At 33.3% G+C, this 12,016-nt stretch overlaps 1 protein-coding gene across 2 annotated transcripts in view; it reads right to left on the bottom strand.

Annotated features, from left to right (window-relative positions):
- The window catches only part of LOC145245908 (uncharacterized), a 388,923-nt gene that overhangs the window by 278,780 nt on the left and 98,127 nt on the right, over positions 1–12,016 (bottom strand). The gene's annotated exons all lie outside the window — the stretch shown is intronic.

The following is a 12,016-nucleotide window of genomic DNA, read 5'->3' as shown; positions in this document are numbered from 1 at the left end:
TTAAGACAATCAGCGGCACTCAGCTCAGTAGTTAGACGCCGAAAAAGTTCCACAACACTTCCTGAAGTCAGAGTTGCATTAGCAAAAGTGTGCTCATTTTGATGATGCTTATTTCGGTCAATAAACTTTTGTTTGAACAAAAATATGTTCATATGAATTTAAAAGTTAAAAATCGCAAGAACTTTCTTGTCAACCTGATATTTGGATTCTTTGGACTACTGTTCTCATTTTGACTGTTATTTTCAGAACATTTCGGTCGATGTAACCTCCGACCTTCTTCAGATGTACTTTGTCAACATCAGAAATCTTTCTATCAAACTCGTGAATCTGAACGGAATTTGGAACGGAAACCTTTATGTAATCTATGGAGGTGACATGCTCTCATTCCGTCAGCCATGATTGGGTAGAAGTCTTCACAACTGTATTTTGAGTGTCGCTTGCACTGAGGATTGAACTTTCAACTTCCAGGTAACTTTTACAACTAAATTTCACCAAGTATTCTAACCACTCGCAGACATAATTAAATAAATTAAATAAAAGGTTCCATTTGAAATCCCATGCAGATTTCCACCGAGTTCAGCAAAAAGATTTTTGATTTCGACAATATATATCTGAGAAAGATCAGAGGTTACATCTTCCGAATCATTATGAAAATAACACTCAAGATGAGAACAGTAGTCCGAAGAATCCAAATAATACGAATAATCAATCCTCATCTCAAAAATTTAGAAATGTAACGTTTTTGGGAGGTTTTTTTTTTTTTTTTGTAACATTTTTAAACATAGCATAAGTCTGAAAAGATTTACAAAACATTGAAAAACAATAAAGAAAATATCAAACAAAACTTTTGCCTTCATTTGTTGTATAAGTTGTTGTCTTTGTTAGTAAAAAAAAAAAGAAAGAAAAAAGAAAAAAAAAAACACTTAAAACCCAAACATTTTACATAACAGCTTGAAAGGTTGGTGTCATTTTTTTTTTTTATTGGAGCCAACAGAGCAGCTGTTGGCAAAATATGTATTCAAAGGTTTTCTTTCTCTTTTGTACAGTTCAGTAACTAATTTTTTTCTTTCTTAGAGAAATACAATTAAATGCAGCATGTGTAAGTGTCACACGTAACTATGATTAGTTTCAATAATCACAAAGTAAAACAAGAATAGCTGCTTCCTCACGACTTCATTAAATAAAGTGACCATTCCGATGGCAACAGCTGAAATGAAGCTTACTCACAAACAATAAAAGCGATTATTTGGACTATTATTTGCACATTGGTTGTTATTTTCACAACGTTTTGGCCGATGCAATCTCCAATCTTCTTCAAGAATACCTTTCAAAATGCAGGAATCTAAACAGTTTTTTTGTTTTGTTTTTTTAAACTGTACACTTTATTTAATCTACCGGAAATGATGTTGCGAATAATAGTCCTCAGGATGAGACCAGAGTGTAGTATCTGTTTTGATACCACAGTCAAGTTAATTTTTCCTTAGTCAATGTGGTACCAGAATGCAAGATTTTTATGCTACTGGCATAAATACAATTGTTTGGCATTGGCAAAAGTGTTGATTTTGATGGTGCTTCTATACTAAGGCAATTTTTATTTTTGCCTGTTTCCAGAGTGCCTCTTTTTGGAGAGCTGGTTTTCCACACAAATTAAATGCTACTTTGTGCCACATATTGCTCCCGTTAGAAAGCAATTAAATACCAATAGTCTGAGCTAGAACATAAGTCAGTTGTTAAACGGCATACATTTGCCTAACAACATAAGGATGGGCCAAAGTCTTATTTGAGCTTTATTTCTCCATATTTTATGAAATATTCCAATAATCAGACATAAAAAGGCATGATTAGTCATAAGCTATTTAAATTTGTATGAATTTTGATGGCATACATAGTTTTATTGTCATGTTTACTTATTATTTAACTAGCTGACGTAAACGTCTGTTATTTTTCCTTGAATTTTATAGACAAGATTCGATTCATTGTTTAATAAACCATTTTTTTTTTTAATAAAAAGAAATCATTCAAAAAATGATACAAAATAAAACCGTCAAAATTGGTCAATTCTTAACTAGCTTACGTACCCGTCTATGTCAGGTTTCCCGACTTTTCTTGAATTTTATGAGCAAGATTACAATGTAAGACTATATGTTAAATATTTTTTATCAATTTTTTATTTAAAAAAATATTCAGTTTTATGATGATCGATATTGACTAGGAAATAATACTATAGCAAATAAAAAAAACAAAAAACAAAACAAAAACAAATTGTCTAATGTAAGATTTAAACCTACTATGGCAAATCTTGTTGTGTTGATAACACATAGCAGTAGTAGGCATCGTAGTGATATTGATATCTTTCTTTTTCTTTCGTTTTGTTTCAGCTCTCTTTTTCTTTTCAATAGCGATTTCAATAGCGATGGTTGTAAAGGTTATTAATAACTAGCTGAAGTACCCGTCTTATTTTCATCCATTTCTATAAAAGAAAAAAAAAAAACTATTCGTGTTCATGAACGATATCGGCTAAGAAATAACCTATATGCTACAGTGAAATAAATAACAAAAATGTTCAGTGTAAGATTCGAACCCTAAAAGATGACATGGAATATTGGAACTGAAGGCAGATCGATTGAACAAAAAAAATTTTTTTATTTGCATAAATGAGTTTAGTGCAAGGATTTTATTTTTTTATTTCTCTGCATAGATCTAAATTGATTTGATCATCTATAACATTAAATCTCACCTGTTTGTTTAAATGTATGTATGTATGTATGTATGCCTGCCTAAAATTTTCGACAGAGGCGACAGATTTTCACGAGATTGGTATCGTTTTGAAGCGCGACCCTTCAGACAACAAATATAAAAAAATTGACTAAAAGCATTAATTCCTTCACCCTCAACTCAGCACTTTTCTACAGGGAGGGGTCGCTTTTTTCGCCGATATTTTCGGAAGTCATCCTTCTTTTCGATTGACTAGCCTTAATTTAAACCCACGTCACTTCCACTTAACCGCTTTTTTTTTTCTTTTTGCTCAACATACACCTCCAAATACTCGGGCAACGCCGGGCATCCATGCTAGTATATCTATAAAAGTGAAAGTGTCTGTCTGTGTGTGTCTCTGTGTGTCTACATTTCCCTATGCAATAACTATGTAAATTTTAAGTCTACAGACTCAAAATTTGATATACAGGGTACTGAGATTTGGGAAAATCTACGTGATAAGTTTTCGGCCAGACATTTAGCGATTAAGGGGTCAAAGTTCAACGATTTGCCCTTTGAGAATTCTACCAAACTCCTTCGACAATTTTCGGTCTAAACACTTGAAATTTTAGATATAGGTTCATTGGACATGGATCAAACTTAATAATTTAATTTGAGCCCAAAAAAAATAAATTTTAAGGGGTCATAATAAGGGGGCAAAGTTTAAAAAATTGACCACTTTTTTTTTATTTGATTATTTTTTTTTTTTTGCTCAACATACATCTCCAAATACCCGGGCAACGCCGGGCACCTATGCTAGTATATATATATATATATATATATATATATATATATATATATATATATATATATATATATATAGAGAGAGAGAGAGAGAGAGAGAGAGAGAAAGAAATAGATATCATTATGAATGCCCCAATGGTGTTTGTGTCAATATCATAATCAGTAGTTTTGTATTGTGCTGTAATTGAAGCAACATGGTGACATCTGTACTTCAAATTGAAACAGCATGACAACACTTGTAATCTATTATATAATAAGTAAAATTTAAATATGGTCACACCCACAATGATATCAATGCAATAAATAAAATTTAAATAACATGGCTACGTTTGTATAATGATACAATGTTAATAAACTTTGGAAATAGAATAAAAACTTGTTATCAAAATAAGCAGATAATCTGGCTATTGGAGTTGGTTGCCATGTTTTATGGCATGTCAACTTGGGGCAATTCAAACTGAAACCCATGTTTTGTATACAAGGTTTGCAGATTAATTTGTTTTGTAGTCATGTATTTTGTAAATAAATCGGCTGTAAATTATTCTTTCTACTTAATCTATAATTTGAGTCCTGAAATGTCCTACCATTCTGGGTCAGATTGAACCTGGGACTACTTAGTAGTTATTAAGAGATAAATTCTCACTCCTTCTAAGCTCCTAAAGTGGGGGTCTCATCACCGAACCTATATTAAAAGTCACACCTACGACTTGCTAGTAGTGTACTCACCAGGATTGTAGAGTTGGATGAAGTTAGAGTTTTTGCATGCAGTCGAAATCAGACTCGAAAGAATGCAGAAAGTTGGAGTCGGATTTCTTAATTCGATCCTGATTATTTGTTGTGGCCCTAAAAAAGGGTCATAAAGAAAGATTTGGACAACAAGTTTAGCTAGAAAAATATATATTATACAAGAAAGTGAATACAAAGGAAAGGTTGTTCGCATTTTCCAATTAGATAGATGGTCTGTAGTCTTGCAATCGGTTGCAATAATTCTCAATGAGAGTATTAAACCCATGATTTTTACTACGATTAGAAGAGTCCATTACACATGAATAGGTAAGTCCTCATAACATTATTATTAAATATTGAAAACTTAAATGTAAAGAGTCAGAGCCAGAATTTGAGAAATTCTAGAAGTCGGAGCCAGAATTTTTGGAAGAATTTAGGGAATCCTAGAAGTCAGAACCAGGATTTTTGGACTCCTAGGAGTCGGAGCCAGGATTTTTGGAATCCTGGGAGCCGGAGCCAGGATTTTTGGAATCCCGGGAGCCGGAGCCAGGATTTTTGGAATCCCGGGAGTCGGAGCCAGGATTTTTGGAATCACGGGAGTTGGAGCTAGGAGTTAGGAATTTTAGGAATCTGACATTATACATTCTGGTTCTGCGAACCTGATACCTATACCTAACATTCAACTATTTTTTTATGTTGGGATAATTGCAAAGCACTAAATACTTCTGCTTGAAAAAAAAAAATTGTAAAATCTTGACCGCTCTAAATCAATTCTTTTAAATTAATTTTTCATCATATTATTTAATAATAATTGGATTATACATTAATGTGTTGTTATTTTCTAAATGATATAAGCTGTTCTCACTTAGAGGATGAAAAGTTAAATGAAATAGCATGTCTTGTTTTTGTTCTTTTTTTACGAGGAGGAGGAGGCACCTCTAATCGAGCGACTCTAGTACAAGGGTTAATAAGTTAGGTAGATGGTGAGACAATATGATCAGAAATGGTAGAACTTGGGTAGAGCTTAATTATTTAAGAGGATAGGTCAACAGGACTTATTTACATCAGATTTGAAATTGATCATATTATAATCAGCTGGGAAGCAGCCCCAAAGTATTGTGTTCCACAGATGGGCAGTTCTAGGAAAGAAACTCTGCTCATGGAATTTTCGTTTAGTTTTAGGCACAGAAAGAGAGCGAGGGAAATTGTTGATGGCTGTTGTAGCTAGACAAGTCTTTGTTATGAATGTTTTACAGAGGGAGGGGGCATAGTTTAGAGCTCAGTCGAGCACCTACCATAAAAGTAATGATAGAGCAGAAAAAGAATTGCAATGTCTCTTCTGTGAGAAAGAGGAAGTAGAGAGTTGAAACAGTCCTCACTCACTAAATTTCAAAGACGGTTTTGTACTCTTTCAAGGCAGGAAAGTACTCCGTCTTAGGACTATTTGACTATTGTTCACTCTTGTACAGGTAGAGGATTGTGTCAGTGGTGAGGTACTTTCTGGACCGATAGAATGATTCCACCATTTTTCTAAGTGAGTTTGACAACGGATCTGATGTAGGTTGTTTATTGCAGCTTAGAGGTGACGATCAATCCCAGAAGTTTACCAAAGCAAGGTGCTTCCTCAAGATAAGAACTGTTCATTTCAACTGGCGCCAAATAGGGATCAGAGTGTTAATAGTGAAAAGATAGAAGTTTGGTTTTGGATGCATTAAAGGTAATTACCCCATTGTATGACAGAGGAGAGAGAATCAGAAAGATCTTCGTTATTGGCAGCTTTTGAAGTGTTGCCATAGATTGTCTGCATAGATGTTGACAAATGATTGTAAAATATGATTCGGGAGATCGTTGATAAGGATCAGGAAGAGAGTTGAGCCCAGGATTGATCCCTGAAGCATGCTAGCATTAATACTGTGAGTTTAAGATTTATGCCCATCAACAACCATTTTAATAAACCTATCAGTGAGAAAGGATTTGATGATTCAGAGAAGATTTCCAGATTTCGTAGCTGGAAATCCTGTAACGTAAACCTTTATGCCAAATGCTATCAAATGCATTATCAAATGCTTTAAATATGTCAAAAGTTATTGCTCTAGAAACTAAGCCATCGACAATAGATTCACTAATCCTGTGTGATATTACCATCAGCTGGTGTTCTTTCAGAATGGAAACTACATTGCTTGTCGCTGAATAGGTTGTTTTTGCTGAGGTGGTTGACAACTTCTTTATCACAGACTAAAGTAACTTACTCATGATGCATAGGAGTCCGACTCATCTGTACGGAGATGCAGAAGACCAATCCCTTTTAGTTTTAAATATTGGGCAGACTATCAAGATTTTCCAAGGTGTTGAATTGGAAGGTGCAACTCCAATGACAACAGAATATTCTAACTTGAACTCCTAAAATGTTAAAATATCTGATTTAGATTCCTTATTTTAAAGTCTTCTAATATTCAGTAATAATTAGAGTTGAATTAAAAATCAAACTCCAAACAGGTTTAAGAGTTCGATTTTGATACCTTCTCAAACTTTTGAGCATTTTCACGCCAACAAAAATGCCCAACCATTTCTTCCATCTGGTAAAAGGATATATTGACTAATGTGAAAGTAACTAGTTTCATTGACTTTCACTTTTTTTAACAAAAACAGCAGCGAAAACATTATAGCAATACGTTGGCATGCAAGACAAGATCCAAGCATCAGCATCACCAACAAATACAAGGGAGCAACAAATAAACAACAACCCCATAAGCATAACTGCTATGCTTATATGACTTTTATTCCCATGTGTATAAAACTAGATAAAAACTCCCAGTCAAGTGGATAATAAGTTACTTAATTGCCAACTGAATTATTCCCCTTTAGGTAAACAATCAAATCTAGAACCTTCTACAAATGTGTATAAAAGCATCGGGTTTTAATAACAACAATAGTAATGAAAACATTAAGACAAAACAATCATCAGCATCACGAACAACTACAAGAGAGCAACAAATCACCAATAATATCATGAATAGAACTACAATGCTCATACGACTTTATAACACTAGATAAAAGTATATGGATAACAATTTACTTAATCGACAACTGAATTACTTCCCTTTAATAAAACAGAAATAAATATTATTTGTGTTAATTTATGACCATTATCAATTTTTAAAGAATTTTTACATTCCTCGTGATAAAAAGGATTTCTAAATATGAAACAATTCCCTCCATACTTAACATCTATTGATAAGAGTTTTTTTTTTTTATGGAAGTTGCTCTAAACAGCGCATGAAGCCACTTAATGCAAGGAGCTAAAAAGAACTAAAAATTATTAATGGAAAGACAGGAGATGCCTATTGAAAAGACCAAGACTATAGATAGGAGGAAAAATCGTCAGCAGGAAAAGAATTTCACAAGCCTGCAGTTCTTAGAAATTAACTACTGGAATAGGAAAATGTAATGAAGATCACTAGATCAACAAGTCATATGAGCTGAAACAAAGGAAGCAGGAAATAAATCAGTCAACTCTAAAGAAAACATGCCAGAATAGTATTTATAGAACATCATATATGTAAGAGAGATGGTGCAGAGAACATGGGGGTGGGACTCAACTAAATTACAGGTACACTTCTGAACCTTATGAAGAACCCTCAAATGGGTCACAGACTCAGCAGACCAAATATGACAGCAATACTTCATAGAAAGCCTGATAGTAGATTACGAAAAAACACTCTTTTGCATAGAGTAACGACATAATCATGTTGATACAGTGGATATCATTAGATTATTGAAGTTAAGGAATACTGAACCTGACTAAGATGGATAAGAAGAAAAAGACAAAGAAGTTCAAAAAGAAGAAGAAAAAGGAAAAGATGAAGAATGAAAAGAACAAAAAGACAAAGAAGTTCAAAAAGAAAAGAAGTTCAAAAAGAAGAAAAAGGAAAAGATGAAGAAGGAAAAGATGAAGAATGAAAAGAAGAAAAAGACAAAGAAGTTCAAAAAGAAGAAGAAAAAGGAAAAGATGAAGAATGAAAAGAAGAAAAAGAAGAATCCAAAGACGAAGAAGTAGAAATTATGAGGCGGCATTCTCTGGAAAGGGTTTGCTTTCGTTACTTTTTTTATATATATTAGTGTTGGGACGATTAATCAGAATCAGAAAGTTGAAACATCGGAAATTTAAGGGGTATTGGAAAAATTTATGCCTATTTTCCGATGTCAAAAAGAATTCCGTTAATTATCTTTTACTTCTAAATTCTATTTGATTTTGTATACAACGAAATCTTCCACTGCTGATAGTAATAATAAAATAATAAATATTTTATTGATTTTAAACTAACAGAAAAACTAAAAGCTATATATCACCTGCACAAGTGTTTACGTTTGAGAAAATATATGCACATTTAACATGCGTTTTCATGGTAATGAGGACAAAATAACAACTCCGTAGTTAAATATTTACAGATTTATAAAGAATCAGAATTTGTAATTGTATTGGAATCGAGAACTTAGTATGGGATCAGGAAAAATATTGGAATCGTCTCATCACTAATATATATATACTATTTTTTTTTTTTTTTACAAGGTAGTCACCATTTATCAAGGCCTGGAAGCCACTCGGGGATAAGGGTTATTGAGTGTACAGTACATTAGTATTGGAGATTTGATAAAGTGTCTTACTTAAGGGGACGGTTCATCAGGAATTTGTTTATGTTGGACTTGAAGACATCCAGATTGTAGTCAGGTGGGAAACAGGCAAACGGAACAGAGTTCCACAGGCGTGCACTTCTAGGAAAGAAGCTTTGTTCATGGAATCTATGTTTTGGTTTTGGCACAGATAAAGAGTAGGGAAAATTTTTGGCAGTGGTTTCAGCTATTACTCTACTAGAATGCCTCCTTTCAATTTATATGTGTTACTATGTCAAATTTAAATATGGCTGACAATCTGAGATTTATAGAGATGTGTGGATAATGTCAAAAGAAAAAAACAATTTATATTATAGGAACAAATTACTTAAGTTTCCTAGTCACAATGTTCTCAACAATATCATCAGATGGGTTCTAGACATTGCTGGCATCCCATCAATCCTTGAACCAGTTAGTCTCAAGAGAGGGGATGGCAAATGACCTTTGCACACAACAAGTTTCTAATATGGCATGCGACTTGTGTCAACACTTTTCTGCACTTATCAATAAGGAAATTGGTGACAAACTCTAGAAATAGCAACTCAGCAGTGAACTGCAACTGATTACCATAAAAAGATGATGGACTCAGTGATGCTTGACTTCAACAGCCTTGATCTATTAATGACATGTCACACCAGAGACCAGCGTGAATTGACTTTGTTTTACAAGCATCTCTCTATTACCAATATTCATGGAAATGCCTAGAGTCTTCCAAGCTAGAAGGGCATCTGATGAAACTTTCCAATATTTCTAATATAAGCTTTTTAAATTGGGTGGTTGAAAAAATTTTCATGCACTTAATTTTTAATAACATTTTTGTAATGTTATCAACAACAGCATATTCTTTTTATTATTTTGACTCAAGTATATATCCGACACAGTAAGACACAGCCAATAAACAGAGAACCACATCAGTCTATATAAAAACATAAGACCTTAACGGATATATACTCAAGAGTAAAAACAATGAAAATAATATGCTGTTGTCACAGCCTTAGTTATCAATAAGATATTTAATAACTCCAACAGCTAGCATACAAATATAAACGGGCTTATTACTGTAAGTGAACGGTGCAACAGGTAGTTGAAAATTGGCTAACTACCTTGCAATGTATATGCGGAAACTCATATGACTATAGTATTACTTGAGACTAGGATCGTCATCACTGATATGCTACTCAGGCTAATTCACTGTATAAGAATGTCAGTATTTTTGTAGTGAGCAATGAAGTTCGGTGTCCAAAATGAAAATGCTTAAAATCGTTTCTGCACATATATCTCCGTGCAAACAGTCACCTGCATTAATAAAAACAAATAAAAACATTCGAAGCCAATCGGATTAATTCTCCAACGATGCTGAATTAAACAGAGCTGAAAGGAAAAAGATAACGAAATACCAAGGTTTTATGTACGACATGAAAAGAAACTGGAATTTTGGGAAGATCTCTATTATTCCAGTAATTATAGGAGCAACTGGACTCATGAAAAAGAATCTCAAGAACTTCCTGGCAAATATAGCCGGTGAACAAAGTGCAAGAGAGATTCAAACAATTGCACTTAAGGGAACCGTCAGAATGTTAAAAAGATCTCTCGATTGGAATATATAAGATAGCAGTTGTATGCTTTGCATCCGGTAGGATGATCCATCCCCAGCTTGAACAAATCGGTAAGAAAATTCACAAAAAAAAAAAAAAAAAGAAGTGTAACCCCCTTCACTGAAATTCTAAATTTTGCTGTTTATTCACTCCAAATGCATAAAAGCTAGATTTAAATAAAAAATTAAAAAAATTGAGCCAAAGTCTATGATAGAGCCAACGTTTGCTTTCCTCTAGTTTCCCCTCGCCCCTCTGCTAGGCGATGGGAAAGATAAATAATACATTTCTAAATTCACACGTACACACGCACACACTCAGAACAATGCACATTCTGATACTAACGCACACAACATATTAAATCTTTCACAGTGTCGTCTGATCATCAAAAACAAATGTATAAACCAGTGCTTCTCAACTTTTTTTCCCTTGTGTCCATTTTCAGGATCAAAAGAAATCTCAAGCCACATAAACTTTAATAAAAATTTCAAGTAACATGAAAATATTTTTTTTTTTATTGACATAAAAGAAATGTAGTAAAAATGTCAACGAATAAACTATTCTTTCTGTTCAACGTCAATGGAGTTATACTACAATGATTTCATGTATCTACATCAACATCAATAGAAAAAAAAAATTTCAAAACCCATATATTTTCCTTGAAGCTAGGCCCATTTGAAAATTCCTCAGACCCACAATTCTTAAGAAACACAGTTATAAAGTTATTCATTTTAAAATCTTTAACATTTCTCACTGAACATTCTACAATAAAAAACAAATGAACATCGACCCTTGCTAATAACATTCAATCATACAGAAGTTGCATACAGAGTTGGGAAGTTTTGATTATGATTTTTCAAACCAATATGTAATTCACAACCCTTAAATTATCATCTCAGGCTTCCTCGATATCTTAGCTAATGAATCGCCCTTGTTCTGCAAAGACTCTTAAAATATGAACCAACATTCTATGTTTTCCTAGTTTACCTAGTAAACTACCATTTTAAACATATCTCTCGCTCTCTCATATTTGAGTATTAGCTAAAAACGTTTTCCTTGAAAAATGTCTCCCTAAAAGCTACCTCTCCCCCCAAACTGAAACCCTAAAAAGAATAAAATAAAATCAAAAAAATCCCTGCAAACTTTTTCTTAAAAAAAAAAAAAAAAAAAAAAAAAAAAAGAAATGGATGAATTCAGAAATAATGATAAACAACAACATTTTTGGATTCGGATTAAATATTTAATGTACCTTGCTCTATATATTCTTTGTATTTAGATTAATTAGATCTTTCCTCAGACTTTCATCAAGTGTAAAAGTCGCCATGTTTCCTGCCAAAACATGGCGACTCTTACGAAAGCCAAAGGTTACACCGACCAAAACGCAGTGCAGATAACCATATGTCTATATCTTGCTTTCATTCAGTGTATGCTTCTTCATTTACCAAAACAAGTGGGTGATTGTGAAGGAAGCCATTCTTCCTTTAAATACGTTTCACCATTTGCTGAACAAGACAGTTTCTTGTATTATT

Source organism: Euprymna scolopes, chromosome 23, assembly GCF_053919585.1.
Source record: "Euprymna scolopes isolate OS-2025 chromosome 23, ASM5391958v1, whole genome shotgun sequence".
Classification (NCBI taxonomy): Eukaryota; Metazoa; Mollusca; class Cephalopoda; order Sepiida; family Sepiolidae; genus Euprymna; species Euprymna scolopes.
Note: the sequence above shows the minus strand (reverse complement) of the source record. Positions and strands in the feature narration are given on the sequence as shown.